General features: G+C 41.9%; 1 protein-coding gene across 2 annotated transcripts in view; it reads left to right on the top strand.

The window, feature by feature from the left end:
• Positions 1–17274: 17274 nt before the first annotated feature.
• BEND6 (BEN domain containing 6) overlaps positions 17275–18600 on the top strand; it is a 46267-nt gene continuing 44941 nt past the window's right edge. Inside the window, exon 1 of one of the 2 annotated variants that reach the window (XM_053603781.1) lies at positions 17275–17633. The gene's annotated coding sequence lies outside the window, so the exon portion shown is untranslated. The remainder of the gene's footprint in view (positions 17634–18600) is intronic. The other variant, XM_053603780.1, reaches the window with a different exon arrangement.

Below are 18600 nucleotides of genomic sequence, written 5' to 3'. Positions count from 1 at the left end.
TACTACTTAGTGATAAAAATGAATGAACTCATGACACATGCTACAACATGGAAGAATCTCAAAATTACTGAGCTACCTTGAAGGAGCCGGACGTGAAAGACCACATACCCTAAGCTTCCACTTACACGCCGTGTCCAGGAAAGGCAAAGCCACACACAGAGACAGACCACGGGTGGGTTCAGGGGGCTGAGTGGTGAGAAAAAGACTGACTGCAACAAGCATGATGGGAAATATTCTAAAACTGGAAGTGGTACCTCAATGAAACTTTTTAAAAACTAAGCTAGGCCTTGAAAATTCAGGTGGAAGTAATTCTCATACATAGGAAAGCCAAAAAATTGGAAAAGACTTTCCAGGGAAACAAAAGCTTACAATGAGTGCTTTGGGGATACTAGGTAACAGCAAACCAGAAATAAATCAGATTACCTATGATAGTTTGCAAAAATGGCTGTAATTCTATGTAACTGCTCCTATCAGGACTCTCTCCTCACTCCCAGTGACAACACGAGCAGAGACACAGTACAAGCCCAGAATCTAGACCCCAGGAGGCCTCATGCACTCCTCGAATCTGACCACATGTGAACCAACCTGAGTTGGCTTACTGGAAGAGGAAAGACCACGTGCAGGAAAATCGTGAGTCAGCCAGAAGCTGACCAAAGACACATGAGTGAGTTCCAGCTATGATGAGCCAAGCCTGACTCAATCCAGAACAACTGCCCAGCTGGGCACGCTCAAATTGCCAACCCATAGAATTGTGAACTGAATGATTAATGTCTAAGCCTCTAAGTTTTAAGTGGTCTGTTACAAAAAGGAAGCTAACTGATAACGCTACAAAAGACCAGTGATGACTTCTGGGTAACACAATAAACCAAAAGAATGGGTTTTATGACACTGTCGAATAAGGATAGGCCTCCTAGGCACAAGAATCAGAAAAGAGTCAATGAGGTTCACCCAAGTCTGGGAGCTGACAAAGTCACTGTGGCTGAACGGATTCTATGAGTGAAGTGAGAGTAACAGTGAAAGTTTCTCTATACAGTTAATCTAAGGGTCTATATTGAACAGAATGGCAAGTGAAGTTAAATCAGAAGGTGTGACAGGCTGGAAAGATTTAGGTCCAGATAAAGGTAAAGGAGGAAACTCATTGAGAGCTCATGACAAGGTGCAGGGACAGAAGGTTGTGTGATCAAAGAAGGATACTTCAGAATTCAAGGTCTTGGAGTTAGAGCAGTTCTTGGGCAAGATGAAATACAGTCAAGATGGGAGGAAGGATTACATGGATGGATGGATGGATAAATGGATGGACGGACAGACGGACGGACAGATGGATGGATGGACAAATGGAGGGATGGATAAAGAAATAGCTATAGATATAGATAAATAGATAATGAACGTTATTTACATAAAGATTTGGAAGTTTTCCTTATATCTAGGACAGCTTTCCTTACAAATTTTCCACTGCCCTTACAAATTTTTTTCATTGTTTTTGCATTCTGTTTGCATTTATCTTCTAAATTCATTTTACTTTTATAGATGTATATAGATCGCTCTTCCAATTAAAAAAAACTTCTATATATATGGCAGGGTACAGTGACCCATGTCTGTATTCCGAGCCTAAGCAGGATCCCTTAAGGCCAGGAGTTCAAGACTAGCCTAAGCAACATAGCAAGACCCCTGTCTCTACAAAAAAATTTTTTAAACATTAGCCAGGCATGGTGGCATGGGTCTGTTGTTCCAGCTACTCTAGATGCTGAGGCAGGAAGTTCACTTGAGCCCAAGAGTCTGAGGTTGCTATAAGCTATGATGACGCCACTACATTCTAGCCTGGGCAACAAAATAAGACCCTGTCTTTTAAACAAACAAAAAAAATTATGTAAGTAAGTCTAACAGAAATGGGATGAAAAACTTTTTTTCAATCTTACTATCAAAAATGCCATATTCTTAGACAGCTTGTCATGCAGTGTTTTATATACTTAAAGTGACAGAAACGTTTTAAAGGAAAATAAATTCCCATAGTCTCCCCTATTATAGGTTTAATATATACATAGTACACTGTAAACATATACAAAGGGCAGCCACAAAGTTTGCATGCAATTTTAAATTGCACACTATTTAAAATCGCACACGAACCTTAATGGCCTCCCTGTATGTGTGTGTGTGTGTTTAAATCACCTTTACTGAAATAAAAAGTGCAAACAATAAACTGCACCCATCTAAAGCAGTAATTCTCAAAGTGTGGTCCACAAACCCATCGAGACCACAAAACTCTTTCATGGGTCCACATGACTCTTTCAAGGATCCACAAAGTAAAGAACTATTTTCATAATACAACTAAGCCATCTTAGTACTGGCATCTTGTGTCAATTTTGAAAAGTTATAATTTTCAAAAGAATTTTCCATTTCCTGAGAGGCCACGAGGAACACATAAGGCCATGAGTTTGAGACCAAACTGACAACACAGTGAAAAGCTGTTTCTACAAAAAATAATAATAATAATAATTTTTTTAACTGAGCATGGTGGCACACTCCTGCAGGCCCAACACTGAGGTGGCTGAAGTAGAATGCTTGAGCCCAGGGCTTCAAGCCAGTACTGAACTGAGAATGTACCACTGCACTCCAGTATGATCAATCTCTTAAAATAAAAGAATCCATTTCATCTAAGTCATCGTTTGGGGGCATGAAGTTACACAGTATATTCTCATACCCTTTTAATGTCTGAGGGTTCTATAGTTATAACCCGTCTTTCATTTGTCGTAACAGTGATTTGATCAGTCTAGCTAGAAGTGTATAAACTTTGTTGATCATTTTAAAGAACTAATTTTGGTTTTATTTTCTCTATTATGTCATTTCTCTACTGCATCCATGCCTGCTCTTGTCTTTATTATTTCCTTCTTTCAACTTGTGTTTACTTTGCTTTTTCTTTTCCCCTAGTTTCTTAAGGTTGAAGCTGTCTTCATTGATTTTAGACTTTTCTTCTTTTCCGAGATAAGCAGTTACAGATACATGCTTTCCTCTGAGCAGCCCTTTGGCTATACCCACAATTTTCAGATAGTCTGTTTTCATTATCACTCAGTTAAAAATACTTTCTAATTCCTTCATGGTTTCTTTTTTGATATGTGAATTATTTAGACACATGTTAATTAATTCACAAATATTTCAGGTTTTCCTAGAGATATTATTACTATTAGTTCTTATAAAATCTGTCTTATTTCAATCATTTAAATTTATTGACATGCTTTATGGCCCACAATAGTCTCTCTTTGTAAATTAGGATGGTGTTCAATAAATATCAAGTCAAGACAGTTGACACAGTTGTTTAGATATTTACCTACATTTTTTTTTTTTTTTGCAGTTTTTGGCCAGGCTGGGTTTGAACCCACCACCTCCAGCATATGGGGCCAGCGCCCTACTCCATTGAGCCACAGGCGCCGCCCTATTTACCTACATCTTTTTTTTTTTTTTTTTTTTTTTTTTGTAGAGACAGAGTCTCACTTTATGGCCCTTGGTAGAGGGCCATGGCATCATAGAGCTCACAGCAACCTCCAGCTCCTGGGCTTAAGCGATTCTCTTGCCTCAGCCTCCCGAGTAGCTGGGACTACAGGCGCCCGTCACAATGCCCAGCTATTTTTTTGTTGCAGTTTGGCCGGGGCTGGGTTTGAACCCGCCACCCTTGGCATATGGGGCCGGTGCCCTACTCACTGAGCCACAGGTGCCGCCCTTACCTACATCTTTAATGATTTTTCTTTTCTATTTTTTTTTTTTTGGTGCAGATGTTCTGTCAATTGCTGAGAATGGGATGCTTATAAACTTTTTGTCACCAGCTACTATTACAACATTATCTAATTCTCCCTTTATGTTTGAAATGTTTACCCCATATAATTTGAGGCTCTATTATAATTCAGTAAGACATAATCATAAATGTATGACCTTTTCATCAAAATGGAACATCCCTCCTTTCATCTGTTAATACCATTTATCTTGAGATCTATTTTAAATGATACTAATGTAACCACTCTAAATTTTCTTATGTTTATTGTTTAGAATATTTATATTTTTGCATCCATTCACTTTCACTCTGTGTCTTGTACTTAAAATTCATCTCTTGTAAATAGCATATAGCAGGGCCTTGATGTTTACCCATTAGGATAATCTCTGTCTCATAACTGAAGTGTTTAGCCCAGTAATATTTAATGTAGTTACTGATATGAGTAAATTCATGTCTACAAATTTTATTATTTATTTTCAGTCTGTGTCCTCTAGTTTTTTTTTCTGTATTCCCTCTTTCCTGCATTTTTCAAATCATTTGTATACGTTTTAGAATTTTATTTGGCTTTGCCTTTGCTTTGCATTACTTTCTTATTGGTTGTTCTTGGAATTAAAATACATATCCCTAACCCCCTTGTTTCTACTTAACTTGATTTCCACTTCATATAAAATGTAGAAACTTTGGGCAGCGCCTGTGGCTCAGTGGGGCACCAGCCCCATATACCAAGGGTGGTGAGTTCGAACCCAGCCCTGGCCAAACTGCAACAAAAAAATAGCCAGGCATTCTGGCGGGCACCTGTAGTCCCAGCTACTCAGGAGGCTGAGGCAAGAGAATCACCTAAGCCCAGGAGTTGGAGGTTGCTGTGAGCTGTGACACCACAGCACTCTACCAAGGGTGATAAAGTGAGAGTTTGACTCTAAAAAAAAAAAAATGTAGAAACTTTACAATCCCATAGGGAGTCCATTTACACTCTTGCCATTCTTTACACTAAAGTTGATGAACATCTATATACATTATAAACCCTAAGAGACAATGTTATAATTTGTGTTTAAACAATTATACATATTTTAAAGAATTAAGAAGAAAACAATGGTATTTTATATTTACCTGGATATTTGCCATTTCTGATGCTATTCACTCAAATATACCACCACATTTCTCAAAATTAGTTTAACAAATTACCAAAACACACCATTTGGCCCTCATCTGGCTTGAAGGCATAAATTACATGTAAAAATTGCCTAGCCTCTTTTCTCTCAAACTCTTGACAGTTAAAGCAATACAATTGGCACGAATGTGATTGTAAACAAAGCATAAATTTAGGAATTGGAATAGGATGATAATCCTGGTTATAAGGTAAATTGGTTATATGATAATTAAGAATATATTTGTACTGATTTTTTAGATTACAAATTGAAATAAGAATATTAAATATTAAACTTCTATTCAAAACTCTCAGATTAAAATATGAAAATCTCTTCAATAAAAAAATTTTAGGGGATACTTTTGACTCATTTTGTTTGTTTGTTTGTTTTTGAGACAGAGTCTCACTATGTCGCCCTTGGTAGAGTGCTGTGGCCATCACAGCTCACAGCAACCTCAAACTCTTGGGCTTAAGCGATTCTCTTGTCTCAGCCCCCCAAGTAGCTAGGACTATAGGCGCCTGCCACAACACCCGGCTATTTTTTTGTTGTTGCAGTTGTCATTTTTGTTTAGCAGATCTGGGCCGGCTCAAACCTGCCAGCTTCGTTGTATGTGGCTGGCACCCTTCTCACTGAGCTACAGGTGCCAAGCCTCAACTCATTTTTAAAAGTGTCTAAATCTGTGTATCCTTAAAGTAAACACTGGGTAAGGCATAAATAAGGCAAAACTGTATGTCTAAAATAAAAAATGAAAAGCATTAGCCTCTTTCTTTTTAAGAGAAATACGGGATATTTGGAAAATTACAAAATCCATAAGAATTGAGAATTAAACTGATTTGCAGAAAATTTCAAATATTCATTAATTTATCTATCATTTACTAAGCTCCACTATGTGCCAGGTACCAGAGTAAGAGTTGGGAACATATGATGCCTTTAAGAACCTCACAACAACAAAAAACTCAATTGTCATTACAAAGAGAGTCAAGGACGTTTCCTGAGGGAGATAACATATGACCTGCATTTTGGAGAAAGAGCAAGACCAATACTCTGTGCTTGAGTATTATTGATTGGGAGGAAGGGGTGGATGGGAAAAGAAAGGAAATAACATGGACAAAAACATTCATCCTAAAAAGTCACGGTCCATGTGGAGATCTACAATGGACCTATCACAAGGACAAGAGTACTAGGATCCCTTTTTGTTACTATAAGAAGGATGAACTTTGTTACCTTGAAGGAAACCGGAAGCTATTGAAGGACTGTAAGTAGGGCAGTGTTAAGGAATACAGCTTATTCAACTCTTCTGCCTATCTCTACTACAGAGGCAATGAAAGATAAAAGCTCCTATCCCATGTTTTTGCTTCTCTTGTGAAAACTAATAGCAGGTGTCTTCCTAAGATCTGTGGTTCTCAACCTGTGGGTCACGATCCACAGGAACTGTATTAAAGGGCTGCAGCATTAGGAAGGTTGAGAACCACTGTCCTAAGATGTTCAGAGAAAATATGTCAGTGCCTTTTGTCAACTGTCAAGCAATATACAAACGTTATTTTTATTGTAGCTAGCACCTACTAATAGTTCCGGTTCTATATTCCTTTATGTGATCTCAGCTCCATAGTCCTTTATAAAGTGAGAGATGGCCTTGTGCCAGTTCTAGCCAGTAACAGGTAAGTGGAAATCTAACTGGAAAGGCCTCTGACGAAGATAACTGATTTTCTGATGAATATCCATGGCTGGCTCTGCCCCTTCCCCTCCTTTTCTCCTTTGATTTAATTCCTGGTACTGTGCCAGTTATCCTGCAACCATGAACGAAAAACCAAGATTATCCCAACTATACCAGCAAGGACACCGTGGAACTGCTCAAGCAAAATCTGTAGCCATCTCCAGATTTCCTGCTATGAGAGACAACAAATCCCTATTTATTAATAACCTATTTAAAGTTGTGTTTTCTATTACTTGAATCTGAAAGGTCTCCATGATTGATAAAAGTTTTAATAATTAATTTGTACTTTGAAATGATCTTTATTAAGTTAGTGTGGATGGACTGGAGAGGAGGATGCAGACAGATTTGTCCAGAGACTTGCCAAAGGTCTTGAACCAAGGAAACTGTGATGGGGATAGGAAGAAAGACAGAGCCTAGAGATATTTAAAAGAGAACACAAGGGCGGCGCCTGTGGCTCAAGGAGTAGGGCGCTGGTCCCATGTGCCGGAGGTGGTGGGTTCAAACCCAGCCTTGGCCAAAAACCAAAAAAAAAAGTAAAAGAGAAGACAAATAGAGCAGCATGGGTGAGGGAACAGTCTGTTACATCTTCCATATTTCTAGTTTGAGTGACTGCCGGGGGTTTGAGGGCTAGATATGAAGGGAGTGTCATTCTCCAAATGGAGGCATAGGGTAAAGGACGAATGAATACAGTTTTAGAAATGTTCAGTGTGAGACCCCTCTAGGACATCTATGAGGTGAAAATGAGTAAAAATTAGTTGACTCTCTGGATCTAGAGGTCAAGAGTAAGGCCTGGGGCTTGGAAAAGTGACTTAACATCTGTAATCCTAGTGGTTTGGGAGGCTGAGGCAGGAGGATTGCTTGAGGCCAGGAGTTGGAGACCAGCCTGGGCAATATGGAAAGACCCCTTCTCAACAAAAAAAATAAAATTTAAAAAAAGTGAGTTCTGAATTTGAGATATAGATTTCTGAGTAACAATAACATGGGGGTGGTAAACTAAAACTGTTAAGCACAGTGAGATTCCACATTTTAAAATCTAACCAGGCAAAATGAGGCCCAGCAAATATATTAAGATAAGAAGTAGGTTAGTGGCTGCCTAGAGTTGAAAGGTGAAGGAGGGAGGGAATGGGGAATAATTGCTATTATAATAGGTATGGGTTTCTTTTTGCAGTGATGAAAATGTTCTAAAAATAAATTGTAGTGATGGATGCACAACCTTGTGAATATACTAACAATGACTTAATTATATGCTTTATATGGGTAAACTGTGTGATATGTAAATTGCATCACAATAAAGCTTTTTTTGTTTCTAAGTAGGCACAAGACAGGCAGAAGATCCAGGGCAGAAACAGACAGAGCCAGGAAAAGGGGAGGGGAGTTATTAAGGGGGAGTGTTGTCCATACGCCAGGATGATAGATTTAAGAAGTAATCAAAGGCCAATGGTATCAAATAGTAGATAAGACAATGAAGATAAAGACTGAAATGTTCCATTTAGCAATCTGGAAATCACTGAGGAGCTAAGCGTGAGCAATTTTAAGTTGTAGCATCAGAAGCCAGATTACATTAAGGAATAAATAAGAGGTGAGGAACAGTGGATAACAAATAAAGGATCTTTTTTCTGCAAACTTTTCTTCCCTGGTGGTACAGGGAAATTTTGTGCTGTGATTATTTTCAGGATGACATCTACATGCAAGGGAAAGGGACAGCAGAGAGGGAGCAACTTACAAGAAATGAGAAGGAGGGGGCAACTAAGAGGCAGGAAGACAGGAATTCACAGCACAAGCATTAAATACCAATGTGGAGGACAGGATTGGGAGGAAAGGTTAAGATGTCAGTTTGTAGAGACAAGAAGTTTAAGGAGCTATTGCTTAATGCAATTAATGCTTGATGCATTAATGTTCTCCGTGAATTAGGAGACAAAAGTCACTGGCTGAGGATGAGGAAGGAGGCTTAGGGATCTGAAGAGTGGCAAACATTTAGAATAATTATTATGGGAGAGGAATTTTCAAGGAAGAAGTTGAAAAGTCATTATACACATTTCAAATACTTATAAAATCTTAAATATATTTCATAGCCAATAAAAATGATCTTGTATATAATGAATCACTTGCAAATTTATTATACTTTACATTCGAATTTGGAATGACCACATTAAACACATGAGCAGGTAGCCACAAATCCCTGAACAGATGATAGGAATCTTCAGTCAAAATATAACCCAATGACATTTGGTCCTTGGACTTCAAAAACATGGTAAACTCAGCCTCAGAGTGACTGGAAAGGTCTAACACTGGTCATTTTCCCAGGCCCTCTGCAGCAGAGACTAGAAGAAGAGTGATCAAACTGTTTTATTATAGTTGCTGGAAAAGAAATAAGAAGGTAACTTTTTTGCTTCTTTTGAGAGGGCTAATAGCAGGCATCTTCCTAAGATGCTCAACTAAAATAATGTTATTTCAAAGCCTTTTGACAATTGTCAAGTGGTATACAAAAATTACTTTTATTGTAGCTAGCGCCTGCTAATACTTCCAACTCTATTCCTTTATGCAATCTCAAGAACTCTTTACTCCATGCTTACTGGTATATACTGAGCTCTGAAAACAGGCATGTGCTGTCCAACATCTTTGTCAATTCTCATGCCCTTATGCCGGCCTGGGAGGTTTACTCTCCTTCCCTTTCGATCTACCCAAACACCATAGTTCCCACTTATACATAGGTGATCCATTCCAAGACCCCCGTGGATGGGTGAAACCACAGACAGCACCAAATTCTGTATACACTATTATTTCCTATGTACACATACCTATGATAAAATTTAATTTAATTAAGATTAAGTGAATCTAGTGGAACAGATTCAAAGTTGATGCCAAGTTGCTATCAATCAGAACATGTTTTCTGTACATGTCTTCCATCCACAAATGCAATGTCTTTTCCATCTTAACTAAGCACTTATCACACAACATGAAGTGTGACAACAAAACCAGCAAGAATTTCCTTTTTCCTCTTCACAATTTCATGGATAGAAGACTCATTCTTACTATAGACATAGCAATCTCAGCCTATGAACTTTTTCTTTCCTTATTAAGTGGAGAACTTTCATCTTTTCCCTTAAAGGAAGCACTTTGAGTCTTCTCTTTGGCACATCTGAATTGCCAGGATCAGGTTGCTGCTACTCTTGCACTTTGGAACCATTATTAAGTAAAATAAGGGTTACTTGAATACAGCCACTGCAATTCCAAAACAGTCAATCTGATACCTGGGCAGCTACTGAAAGTGACCAAGGAGCAGGTACACAGAGCAGACAGGGAGACACTGGACAAACGGCTGATTCAGATCCTGGTCAGGACAGAGTGGGATGGGGTAGGACAGCTCGAGATTTTATCACACTACTCAGAATGGCATGCAATTTCAAACTTACATACGAACTGTTTATTTCTGGAACTTTCCATTTCAGACCACAGCTGCCCATGGGTAACCAAAATCATGGAAAGCAAAACCTTGGGTAAGAGGGGACTACTGTAGTTACTACACAACGTTCATCCTTCGGCAGAAATGTCATCACCCCTGGGAAGGCTTCTCCCACCACCCTAGCCAGAAGCAATCATTTCACCAGAACTATCCCCACCATCTCTTTTCCACACATAATTTTGTACTTGGTATTTTTGCTAGTTATCTTTTTTCCTTTACCTGCCTTAAACTCCTAGAAAGCAGGAATCATGTTTTACATGATGCCTTTCCAGAATGATGCTCTGTACATAGAAAAATTTCCTACTACTTCTAAAATGAACTTCAGAGATCATCCTCATGTTGCCAGTGGGAACACAAAATATATATAAATCTCAGAGACTATAAGAAAGATTTAACCAAGATGAGTTACTGAATGGCAGAGCTAAAACCTGATTCTATTTTGCAATCTGGATTTCTAAGAGAGCCATTCTTTTTTTTTTTTTTTTTTTTGAGACAGAGTCTCACTATATTGCCCTTGGTAGAATGCTGTAGCAACACAGCTCACAGCAACCTCAAACTCTTGGGCTCAAGCAATTCTCTTGCCTCAGCCTCCCAAGTAGCTGGGACTACAGGCACCGGCCACAACGCTCTGCTATTTTTGTTGTTGTTGTTATTGTTGTTTTAGCAGGCCCTGGCCAGGTTCGAACCCACCAGTCCAGGTGTGTGTGGCCAGCACCCTAACCACTGAGCTATGGGCATCCCTGAGCCAAGAGAACCATTCTTGAACCTTAAGGTTACACAAAGATTCAGACTTCTCTGGAAAAGCTCGTGTTTCAATTTTAATCTAGATTGCATTTAATTGACTTGGTTGTAGGAAAAAAAAGGTGGAAGGTTTTTCCTTTTTTTTGTTTTTTCTTTCAGCAATTCTGTTTTGTCACCATGTAGCTAAAGTAAGGGTTAATTATATGATAGTGTTGACTCTGGTGTAACAGGCTCTGTGAGAAGGATGAATTTGTCCTTTTTACATATGTGTTAGCTGTGTACTTGTGTACTGCAGCCCTTGATGCTGTCATCACATTTGTGGTTTGTAGTTGGAGACAGCACAGCAGTTCAGTTACGGTAACAGAAGAAACCAGTAACTATAAAATTTCAGCACTGATATTGGGAGTGACCTAGAAGTAATTATCAAGAGCAGTGGCCATATCTCAGACCTAGTGTCTCTATCTGGTACAGAAAGAGAAAATAAATGTGTTCATCTTGAAAATAATTAGGTTATTTAGTGTAGCACTAAATAAATGCTACATTTTATGTAAAACAACTTAGGACTGAATTAGCATAAATTACTTTAGTTCTAGACATTATCTCTAAACAAAGAATTTATTTATAAATATAACCTAATTATAAAGGACAGCTTCATAACAGACTATCATTTTCCCTAATCCCTAAATTAGGTAATTCTTAAAGATACAAATGTAATGAGAAGCTGTGAAATGCAGCTCTTTTGCTGACCATTCTGCCATGGTTTGGTACAGGGATACTCTGGAAACATGATGAGACTAAAAGGGCCTGGTGGACCACGGTTTCATCTAGGATAATTTGGATAATCACTGGAAATAAATTAAGGGATTTACCTATTCTGTTTTATAAGAAATGTCCACTAAAAACTTACTCAACTAAATTTCTCTCTTTCAGTGCAAATTATGGGCATATTATTCTCTGTGTTGTAAATGACACAGTTAAACTCTAAGGACAGACAAAATGTGACCAGGGAATTCTTGTCTTACTCAGTCCTTATCTTGCTATGTGACTCTTAGGGAACTGCTTAATTCTTTTGAATCCTTTGCCTGGAATGGGAAGTGAAGATATTTACTCCAATCCTGATAGATAAAAAACACACTCTTCCCTTCCTTGTATCAAACAAAGCTGCCCTTATTCCACTAGGCAGATGAATAGGGATCATTTACCACTATTCACTCTGGGTATTCTCAAAGGGCATTATAATTGTCTTCGCTTACTGAAGTACTCCCAAGACTCTTTCCTATAATCTAATGGCACCTCAATTAGCCATATTACTTTCTGAAATTTCCTCAAAATCAGGATCGTCACTGCCTGACTTTTACCACAAAGATCTAGGGTAACAGTTTATCACTGTTTAAAGTTACAGCATGACCAAGTACGGAGGCTCAAGCCTGTAATCCCAGCACTTTGGGAGGCCAAGGCGAGTGGATTGCCTGAGCTCTAGAGTTCTGAGACCAGTCTGAGCAAGAGTAAGACCTCCTTTTTACTAAAAATAGAAAAACTAGCTGGGTGATCTGGGTGTCATGGTGGGTGCCCGTAGTACCAGCAATTTGGGAGATTGAGGCAAGAGGATTGTTTGAGCCCAAAAGACTGAGGTTGCTGGGAGCTATGACGCTGCAGCATTCTACCTAGGATGACAGAGTGAGACTCCATCTCAAAAACAAACAAAAAAGTTACAGCATAAAACATAAATCCTCAGGAAAAGTACACTCCTTAGATGTCAGAATGCTAGAAACCAGAATAAACACTTGATTTCTAAACTGTATCCTACATCAATGTGCAATCACTTCTCTTCATTAGCTGTTAAGAACAAAAAAACCTCACTGTAGAAGTTTTTTATATGCATATACAAAACACGTATTTGTAATTGGGCCTTTTTATCTATCAGAGAAATGGGGTTACACTGTTCACACCTTGCTAGATGGATTAATAATTTCACATTCTCATATGCTATTATTAAAATTTAGAGGACTACTAAAAAGCCAGTAAAGTTTTCAAGTTTGTGAAAATAAAAAGGGGGTGTTGGTCGTTATGTTTCCAAAACATCTTATAATCATCTTTATTATTTATTCCGAGTTTTCTGAGAAAGAAAATAAATTAAAGAACGTGTTTATTATATACTTAGTGAGCAGAAAAAAGCTGGAGCTCCTCCAATGAGAGAGATGACATTTTCCCCACTGTAGAACTTACCCAAAACAAACTGAGTTCTGATTCCATGGTTTTTCCTCTTGGAGAAGTAGTTCTCTGACTACCTGAGAAGGAACCCACTAAAACTTCCTGTCCAATTGTACTCCTTCCTGGGTGTGTGGGTGGCAGAAGCAATACCCTCTCGCCAAGGAAAGCCTCAAAGTGCTCAGAGAACTTCATCTGCTGCAGGGCTTTTCCAAATGAGTCAGCAGATCCTAAACTCATTTCCTCATTAGACCACTATAGAAATGCTGAAAGTGAACAATCTCTTCATTGATACTGGACAGAAAGTGCTAAAGTCTTAGTTCAATGTGATTATGACTTGTCAGTAAATCAAAGTACTTTCTTTGATAATTATTTTACAGTAGCTACTCCAACAAACAATAAGAATATCCCTCATGTCCAAGTAAATTCAAGGTATTTCTAAAGAAGAAAATCTTGCATCCTGATAGAAGGGGGAAAGAAAAAAAATCCCTATGTATTCCTTAAGTGAAAATGTTTTATTTACATAACAAAGCAGCGATAAAATATGACATTCTCCTGCAACACAGACTCAGGATTGTTACTTATAACATTCTTTGATTAGTTTATCAAAGGAACTGGTTGATAGGTCACCTATCAACAAATTAAGCTAATACTGCGCTTAATTTCCTCAGAAAAATCAAATCCATTTTGTTTGAACTAGCGATGTACATTTTTAGTGGAAAACTCCAGGGCAATTTGTCAGCCTAAAAAAAAATCAATGAAATTCAGCAAATGCTGAATTCTAAGCAATATCCTGAGAATATGCATTTTTCTTTTCTGCCCAACTGTGAGTTCTATTTACCAGTTATGTGAAGTAGCACCCACCAAGAGATGTTTTTCATCCATTCACTCAGTAAATGCTTATTAATAACCCATTATATACAAGGTACTAGGTCAAGCAGTGGGTATACAGCCCTAAACAAGAGACACAGTCCCTGCCCTCAAGAAGCTCACAGTCTAGTAGCCAAGGCAAATATCAAAATATCAAATGCACTCAAAGTGGTCAAATAGTACCAGAAATCTCATGAATGAGTTAGGGCATTAAACAACTGCCCCCGGGCCTCCTACCAAATGAAAGTTCAGGACACACATTCAACTGAGAGATAACTAAGCAAGACATAGTCCTGTTTGTGCTTTAGCTGAAATGCCTGACAGCTAGAGTAATAATAGGGTTATTATTCTGGTTCTATTGATCTTTTATGTGTGTGGAACTCTTTAAAATCAAAACCCTAGACTTTGATGTTTGCATGATGACCATTATTTACTTTGCATCATATCTAAATGGGTTATTCTATTGAATTAGTCACATATTCAAAAACTGTTGCTTCATCTGGGCAGTAGCTCATGCCTGTAATCCTAGCACTCTGGAAGCATAGGTGTGGATAGCCTGAGCTCAGGAGTTTGAGGCTAGTCTGAGCAAAAGTGAGACCCCCATCTCTGCTAAAAATGGAAAAATTAGTCAGCCATTGTGATGGGCACCTGTAGTCCCAGCTACTCAGAAGGCTGAGGCAAGAGGATCGCTTGAACCCAGGAGTTTGAAATTACTCTGAGCTATCACTCCACCACACTCTACCCAGGGTGACAGAGTGAGACTCTGTCTCAAAAAAAAAAAAAAAAAGACTATTGCTTCATAATCGATATGGTTTATGTTGCTTTCATAAACTTGAATAATCAATTTAATAAAGACTTGAAAATTTACAAACATCTCTTTTATTTTTTACACATTTCAAAATTCAATTTTACAAAATAAAATGACAGCTACTAAATACTCAATACCTACTATGAGCTAAGTGTTTTTTGTTTTTTGTTTTTTTCTTACATAATTTCTTGTAATCCCCCTCTCTCCCATTAATCCTGTGAAGTACTAGTGGCCCCATTTCACAGATGGGAAAACTGAGGTGCCCAGAAGTTAAGGGAGTTTTCCAGCACCACACAGATATTTGAGGTAAAGCCAGGAACAGAGCCTCTGATTATCCAACTAGTTACTCATTCTTCAAGAATCCCAAATTGAGCACAGAGTTTTCACCCTCAGGTGCTATGTGCTGGACAATTACTCACTGAGTAACACTGTAATGTTATGATAGTTATGAAGTTATAGCTTTTAACTAGAACCCAATAAAACATCTAGGGTGAAATAACTTCAGGTAAAATTCAGGGTGTGAAACTCTGAAGCCTTTGCTAAGATGAGTAAACAGTATCACGCAGCAACCTCCAAGCCCAGCTGTGCACAACTTTCTCCAAAAAGAGGAAAAATAATCTTAACACTAAGTATGCTAAGTGGGAGTTGGCCTGAAACCGCCTAAAGAAACGGTGGGTCAGGGACAGCTTGAGTCTTTAGTTACCTCCAGTCCTCAGTGGAGCTGATCTTTCAGCTGTTTCACCTGGGCACAGTGACTGGGTCACTGGCTCCAGAGAGCCGTCCACATTTCAGGAGTGGACACTGAGCATAAGCGTTTACAACACCATCGCCAGCAAAAACCATCAGATCGTCCCCAATAAAACATGGAGAGCTTTAGGAGAGAACAGGAACGTAAACTTGAAAACCTAAAATGAAATGCGCACGGAGCCAAGTGTTCTGCCCTAGCCTGGTCCTTCATCCAACCACCGTCAGTTGACAGCAACCAGAAAAAGCTTCCACCGGCAAATTACAGACTGTGAACTAAGCCGAGACCCGCCCCGTGGCTGTGTTTCTAAGGTCTGCAGCGCTTTGAGGGGCTGCCCCTCTTGCACTGCCGCTCCACTGCACTAAATTTTAATTCACTAAAACATGCGCTAGGCACCAAGATGGAATCGTTTAAAAAGAAGCATGTCCCTTTCGGCTTGGGGACAGCACGCTCGCCTTTCCATGTCCTACTGGATTCTAACACGCATATGATTAATATTGGAACTCAGGAAAGAGAACTTCTTCTGACCTTGAGCGTGCGCGCTAAATAAATTACCTCAGAACGAAAGTGGTGAGATCTCACAACAGCATCTGGAGAGAAAAGAGAAAAAGAAGACTTTTTTAACTCTTTGTTCTTCATCCACCGAATTACTGAGGACTTACCTAGGAGACAAGGGTCGGAAAGGCGCAGTCAGACGCCTGGATTGGGTGGGAACATCCCCGGGGGAGGTGTGGGCGTGCAGGGCCTTCGGTCTCTAGGTGACTTCTTCCCAGAAGTTTCGGGGAAAGTTCTGGGGGAGTTGGAGAGCCCCGAACTCTCCACGCCTTACTTTCTAGCCCCTAAGGGTGACGGCGAGGCTGCCGCAGCGCCGGACCAGCCCCGAATCGCCCTGACGGCTTGGGCGAACTAACACTACTAACACTCGTGTCTCCGCTCCCTGCCCTCGGTTTCACCGCAAGTACCCAAACCTGGGAGACTGCAGGGCGGGGTGAGGGCAAAAAGGGCGAGGGGCATAAAATAAATAAAGGTCCCCAGCATGGGGGGTGGGCAGTGATGGGGACGGGAGAAGGCTGCGCTTCGCTCTCCAAATCGGCTCACCCTCTCCCCGCAGCCGGAGGAAACCCGTCGCGCCGCGTCTTACCTCGGCTTCTAGAACGACCCGAAAAGACCGATTTCATCGGATGCCTCCCTTTCTGGAGCTTGCGGTGCCAGCAGCAGAAGAAGACGATGGTGGCGATAGTGCCCAGAAGAAGCAACAAGAGGAAGAGGGCGCATTGGATGCTGTAGGGTCTCAGCAAGACGAGGAAAGCCGCGGCGATCATGGTGCGGGTGCGGCGGGGGCGACTGGGCGGCGGGGCTGGAGGGCGGCGGCACCGGCACCGCGCGGGGCGCAGCCGGGGCGGCGGGCACGGGCGGGCACCGGCGAGCGCGGCTCAGCGCGTCATGCCCGGCGCTCGCGGCCCCGCGTCCGGCCCAATGGCTGCGCACCCCGTGCCGGCCGCGCTACGCTACTGAGCCGGGGCTGCGGGGAGCGCTTGCCATGACTCAGCAGACAGCGACGAGGCAGCGACCAGGCGGCGGGGAGCCTCCCCTCTCCTCCCCAGGCACCCCCGCCCCCGTCCGTGCGCAGCCCCCGGGCGCAGCCCCGCCGGGGACGCGGCGAGCGGGGAGGAGCGGCGCCGCGAGCGCGGCCGCCAGAGCCCGGCGCATCGTCTTGTGGCCGCCGCCAGCCTCAGCATCCCCACAGCTGGGCGCACGTGGGTCGGGGCGGGGACGCGGCTGCCCGCGGGGGGCGGGAATGGGGCGCCGCGGCGGGGGCTCGGCGGATGACATCACGGCCGGGAGGCTGCGGCGCGGGCGCGCGGACATGGCTGCGGCGGCTGCGGCGGCGGCCGCGGGCTGCGCTCGGGCCTGAGCGCCCAGCGCCCTCCCGCGGGGCCGCCGGCCTGTCTGCACTGTCCTCAGGTGCACTGGCCAGGCACCTCTTCGCTTCCTGGACACCTGGGGCTTCCGCCTGTCCAGCCTTCCTAGACCGAACTGCTGGGGAGCCCGGCGTCAGGGGGCGCCACGGAGCCGGGGGAACGGCGAGGCGCTGGCGGGAGCCTCCTGGCGGTGCTCCCCCTACGTCCCACCTCCCTGCACCCCGCCCCGAGGCTGGGGCTTTGGAGGATGCAGCCCGGTGAGCTATTGCTTGTGGGGGGTTCCTCGCACGCTGCAGCGCGAACACCGGGAAGGGCCTTCCCTGGGAATTGGGATCCTCCAGGAACGGGAGGCCCACACCTCTCCAAACCCCTCTAAGCAGGAGCGCTCCAGGGTAGAGTGCTCCGTGGTGCCGACGTGAACTGTTCCATCCCCAAACTTGATGCCATTTCGTCGCCGAGAAATGGGCACTTGAGATCCTCTGATATCCATGACTCACATTGTGCATTTGAAGGGGAGGAGATTTCAGATATAGAGACCTGACAGGTGAAGGAAGTTGGGGGGTGGCTAGTAAATATTTGGGGGAGAAATGTTTTAGGGAGTATGAGGCAATAGTGAACTTTCACACTCGCGCCCACACTTCCTGTCTCCCCTTTGCCCTCTCCCCACATCTCTTCATAACCAGCAAAAGCATATTGTAGTCTGTGGCCAAGGGGGTTAACACTGGTGCAGTGCCAGCGCAGAAGGTAGGGCGCTAGCGCCGCAGTGTGCCTAGCTGCGGACCACAGCCACCTGGCCCGGAGGCCGCCGCAGTCTATCTGTGGCATCGTGCGGCCTGGGCGCGGGAGCTTTTACCGCGGTCTGCTGCCCCCAAGGCAGTGCTGGCTTTCCCGTGTTAGGGGCTGGCTTGTTTTTGTGTTTGTTATTGTTTCATTTACTCACGTGCGGGAATTGAGATTATAGTGACAAAGTAACACATTACCTCATTTGTGGAGTTTCTAATAACCACTAGGTTGGACTCCTGTTTTGGAAAATTTAAGACACTGAGGAAATTGTGCCATAAAAATAATTTGTATAATTTTGAAAAGCAGTAAAGAAATGGTAAGAATACTTACATTGTATTTGCTTGTAGGGAGATCAACCTCAGTGTTGTTTTCTAATTATAAAAAAGAATAGCTATACAGCTCTGCATAAAAGTTTAACTGTTGATTTTCTTAAGGCTGGTA

The sequence above is a fragment of the Nycticebus coucang genome, chromosome 9, assembly GCF_027406575.1.
Source record: "Nycticebus coucang isolate mNycCou1 chromosome 9, mNycCou1.pri, whole genome shotgun sequence".
NCBI lineage: Eukaryota > Metazoa > Chordata > Mammalia > Primates > Lorisidae > Nycticebus > Nycticebus coucang.
The sequence above is the reverse complement of the archived record's forward strand: the minus strand, read 5'-3'. Positions and strand labels throughout refer to the sequence as shown.